The following is a 5,000-nucleotide window of genomic DNA, read 5'->3' as shown; positions in this document are numbered from 1 at the left end:
CTAGAAAGCTGTAGAAAGCCCTAGAAAGCTCTAGAAAGCCCTAGAAAGCTGTAGAAAGCTGTAGAAAGCCCTAGAAAGCCGTAGAAAGCACTAGAAAGCTGTAGAAAGCTGTAGAAAGCCCTAGAAAGCTGTAGAAAGCTCTAGAAAGCTGTAGAAAGCCCTAGAAAGCTCTAGAAAGCTGTAGAAAGCCCTAGAAAGCTCTAGAAAGCTGTAGAAAGCTGTAGAAAGCCCTAGAAAGCTGTAGAAAGCCCTAGAAAGCCCTAGAAAGCTCTAGAAAGCTGTAGAAAGCTGTAGAAAGCTGTAGAAAGCTGTAGAAAGCTGTAGAAAGCCCTAGAAAGCTGTAGAAAGCTGTAGAAAGCCCTAGAAAGCCCTAGAAAGCCGTAGAAAGCCCTAGAAAGCCCTAGAAAGCTGTAGAAAGCTGTAGAAAGCTGTAGAAAGCCCTAGAAAGCTGTAGAAAGCTGTAGAAAGCCCTAGAAAGCCCTAGAAAGCTGTAGAAAGCTGTAGAAAGCCCTAGAAAGCTGTAGAAAGCCCTAGAAAGCTGTAGAAAGCCCTAGAAAGCTCTAGAAAGCTGTAGAAAGCTCTAGAAAGCCCTAGAAAGCTGTAGAAAGCCCTAGAAAGCTGTAGAAAGCTGTAGAAAGCCCTAGAAAGCTCTAGAAAAGCTCTAGAAAGCCCTAGAAAGCCCTAGAAAGCTGTAGAAAGCTCTAGAAAGCCCTAGAAAGCTCTAGAAAGCTGTAGAAAGCCCTAGAAAGCTCTAGAAAGCTGTAGAAAGCTGTAGAAAGCCCTAGAAAGCTGTAGAAAGCCCTAGAAAGCTGTAGAAAGCTGTAGAAAGCCCTAGAAAGCTGTAGAAAGCTGTAGAAAGCTGTAGAAAGCCGTAGAAAGCTGTAGAAAGCCCTAGAAAGCTGTAGAAAGCTGTAGAAAGCTGTAGAAAGCTGTAGAAAGCCCTAGAAAGCTGTAGAAAGCTGTAGAAAGCCCTAGAAAGCCCTAGAAAGCTGTAGAAAGCTGTAGAAAGCCCTAGAAAGCTGTAGAGCTGTAGAAAGCCCTAGAAAGCTGTAGAAAGCCCTAGAAAGCTCTAGAAAGCTGTAGAAAGCTCTAGAAAGCCCTAGAAAGCTGTAGAAAGCCCTAGAAAGCTGTAGAAAGCTGTAGAAAGCCCTAGAAAGCTCTAGAAAAGCTCTAGAAAGCCCTAGAAAGCCCTAGAAAGCTGTAGAAAGCCCTAGAAAGCTGTAGAAAGCTGTAGAAAGCCCTAGAAAGCCCTAGAAAGCCCTAGAAAGCTGTAGAAAGCCCTAGAAAGCTCTAGAAAGCTGTAGAAAGCTGTAGAAAGCTCTAGAAAGCTGTAGAAAGCCCTAGAAAGCTGTAGAAAGCTGTAGAAAGCTGTAGAAAGCCCTAGAAAGCTCTAGAAAGCTGTAGAAAGCCCTAGAAAGCTCTAGAAAGCCCTAGAAAGCTGTAGAAAGCTGTAGAAAGCCCTAGAAAGCCGTAGAAAGCACTAGAAAGCTGTAGAAAGCTGTAGAAAGCCCTAGAAAGCTGTAGAAAGCTCTAGAAAGCTGTAGAAAGCCCTAGAAAGCTCTAGAAAGCTGTAGAAAGCCCTAGAAAGCTCTAGAAAGCTGTAGAAAGCTGTAGAAAGCCCTAGAAAGCTGTAGAAAGCCCTAGAAAGCTGTAGAAAGCTGTAGAAAGCTGTAGAAAGCCCTAGAAAGCTGTAGAAAGCTGTAGAAAGCTGTAGAAAGCCCTAGAAAGCCCTAGAAAGCTGTAGAAAGCTGTAGAAAGCCCTAGAAAGCTGTAGAAAGCTGTAGAAAGCCCTAGAAAGCTGTAGAAAGCTGTAGAAAGCCCTAGAAAGCCCTAGAAAGCCCTAGAAAGCCCTAGAAAGCTGTAGAAAGCCCTAGAAAGCTGTAGAAAGCCCTAGAAAGCTCTAGAAAGCTGTAGAAAGCTCTAGAAAGCCCTAGAAAGCTGTAGAAAGCCCTAGAAAGCTGTAGAAAGCTGTAGAAAGCCCTAGAAAAGCTCTAGAAAGCCCTAGAAAGCCCTAGAAAGCCGTAGAAAGCTCTAGAAAGCCCTAGAAAGCTCTAGAAAGCTGTAGAAAGCCCTAGAAAGCTCTAGAAAGCTGTAGAAAGCTGTAGAAAGCCCTAGAAAGCTGTAGAAAGCCCTAGAAAGCTGTAGAAAGCTGTAGAAAGCCCTAGAAAGCTGTAGAAAGCTGTAGAAAGCTGTAGAAAGCCCTAGAAAGCTGTAGAAAGCTGTAGAAAGCCCTAGAAAGCCCTAGAAAGCCGTAGAAAGCTGTAGAAAGCCCTAGAAAGCTGTAGAAAGCTGTAGAAAGCTGTAGAAAGCTGTAGAAAGCCCTAGAAAGCTGTAGAAAGCTGTAGAAAGCCCTAGAAAGCCCTAGAAAGCTGTAGAAAGCTGTAGAAAGCCCTAGAAAGCTGTAGAGCTGTAGAAAGCCCTAGAAAGCTGTAGAAAGCCCTAGAAAGCTCTAGAAAGCTGTAGAAAGCTCTAGAAAGCCCTAGAAAGCTGTAGAAAGCCCTAGAAAGCTGTAGAAAGCCCTAGAAAGCTCTAGAAAAGCTCTAGAAAGCCCTAGAAAGCCCTAGAAAGCTGTAGAAAGCTCTAGAAAGCCCTAGAAAGCTCTAGAAAAGCTCTAGAAAGCTCTAGAAAGCCCTAGAAAGCTGTAGAACGCTGTAGAAAGCCCTAGAAAGCTGTAGAAAGCCCTAGAAAGCCGTAGAAAGCTGTAGAAAGCTGTAGAAAGCCCTAGAAAGCTGTAGAAAGCTGTAGAAAGCCCTAGAAAGCTGTAGAAAGCTGTAGAAAGCCCTAGAAAGCCCTAGAAAGCCGTAGAAAGCTGTAGAAAGCCCTAGAAAGCTCTAGAAAGCTGTAGAAAGCTCTAGAAAGCTCTAGAAAGCCCTAGAAAGCTGTAGAAAGCTCTAGAAAGCTCTAGAAAGCCCTAGAAAGCTCTAGAAAGCTGTAGAAAGCCCTAGAAAGCTGTAGAAAGCTGTAGAAAGCTGTAGAAAGCTGTAGAAAGCCCTAGAAAGCTGTAGAAAGCTGTAGAAAGCCCTAGAAAGCTGTAGAAAGCTGTAGAAAGCCCTAGAAAGCTGTAGAAAGCCCTAGAAAGCTGTAGAAAGCCCTAGAAAGCTGTAGAAAGCCCTAGAAAGCTGTAGAAAGCTCTAGAAAGCCCTAGAAAGCTGTAGAAAGCCCTAGAAAGCTGTAGAAAGCTGTAGAAAGCCCTAGAAAGCTCTAGAAAGCCCTAGAAAAGCTCTAGAAAGCCCTAGAAAGCCCTAGAAAGCTGTAGAAAGCTCTAGAAAGCTCTAGAAAAGCTCTAGAAAGCTCTAGAAAGCTCTAGAAAGCCCTAGAAAGCTCTAGAAAAGCTCTAGAAAGCTCTAGAAAGCTCTAGAAAAGCTCTAGAAAGCTCTAGTTATCTGCTGCCTCTTCAACAAGAAGCCACTGTGACCACATTGATCCTACGATCCAGAAATGCACTTCCCACGGACCAAAATTAACCCAGGGCTCCGGGGCGCTTCTCTCCGAAACGCGATCCGCTCCCCGAAGCGTCACATTTCAGTTCAGGCAGCGTTCGGGGAACGCTGTATAGGAAAACTCCCCCCACCCCCACCGCCACCGCCAAGAGCCACAGAACGACCGAATTAACACAAACACCTTTTAAAAACAACTCTTTCCCAGAGGCTGGACCGACCTACGACAGCGTCAGCGGCTACAGACCAACAGCTGGACCGACCTACGACAGCGTCAGCGGCTACAGACCAACAGCTGGACCGACCTACGACAGCGTCAGCGGCTACAGACCAACAGCTGGACCGACCTACGACAGCGTCAGCGGCTACAGACCAACATGCTGGACCGACCTACGACAGCGTCAGCGGCTACAGACCAACATGCTGGACCGACCTACGACAGCGTCAGCGGCTACAGACCAACATGCTGGACCGACCTACGACAGCGTCAGCGGCTACAGACCAACAGCTGGACCGACCTACGACAGCGTCAGCGGCTACAGACCAACATGCTGGACCGACCTACGACAGCGTCAGCGGCTACAGACCAACATGCTGGACCGACCTACGACAGCGTCAGCGGCTACAGACCAACATGCTGGACCGACCTACGACAGCGTCAGCGGCTACAGACCAACAGCTGGACCGACCTACGACGGCGTCAGCGGCTACAGACCAACATGCTGGACCGACCTACGACAGCGTCAGCGGCTACAGACCAACAGCTGGACCGACCTACGACAGCGGCTACAGACCAACATGCTGGACCGACCTACGACAGCGTCAGCGGCTACAGACCAACATGCTGGACCGACCTACAACAGCGTCAGCGGCTACAGACCAACATGCTGGACCGACCTACGACAGCGTCAGCGGCTACAGACCAACAGCTGGACCGACCTACGACAGCGTCAGCGGCTACAGACCAACATGCTGGACCGACCTACGACAGCGTCAGCGGCTACAGACCAACATGCTGGACCGACCTACGACAGCGTCAGCGGCTACAGACCGACATGCTGGACATGTTTACATCTGGTTAGCTTGGTCACATGATCTCTGAAGTTCAAACCGATTTGGAGAAAAACATCAAACCCAACTTTTAGAACAACTTTTATAAGAATCGATTTAAGAGTTTGTAAATGTTTTCTTGGGGCTCTAAGTTACTATTATATGCGTTTCTGGGAAGACTTGGGGATTTTAAAAGGGAAGACTTGGGGACGTAAAGGGAAGACTTGGGGACGTAAAGGGAAGACTTGGGGATTTTAAAAGGGAAGACTTGGGGACGTAAAGGGAAGACTTGGGGACGTAAAGAGAAGACTTGGGGACGTAAAGGGAAGACTTGGGGACGTAAAGGGAAGACTTGGGGACGTAAAGGGAAGACTTGGGGATTTTAAAAGGGAAGACTTGGGGACGTAAAGGGAAGACTTGGGGATTTTAAAAGGAAGACTTGGGGACGTAAAGGGAAGACTTGGGGATTTTAAAAGGGAAGACTGGGGGACGTAAAGGGAAGACTTGGGGACG

General features: G+C 47.2%; 1 pseudogene across 1 annotated transcript in view; it reads right to left on the bottom strand.

Moving 5' to 3' along the window:
* Positions 1-5,000, bottom strand: part of LOC106591425 (serine hydroxymethyltransferase, cytosolic-like) — a 57,187-nt pseudogene that overhangs the window by 18,956 nt on the left and 33,231 nt on the right. The window lies entirely within an intron of this gene.

This window comes from Salmo salar, unplaced genomic scaffold, assembly GCF_905237065.1.
Source record: "Salmo salar unplaced genomic scaffold, Ssal_v3.1, whole genome shotgun sequence".
NCBI lineage: Eukaryota > Metazoa > Chordata > Actinopteri > Salmoniformes > Salmonidae > Salmo > Salmo salar.
The sequence above is the reverse complement of the archived record's forward strand: the minus strand, read 5'-3'. Positions and strand labels throughout refer to the sequence as shown.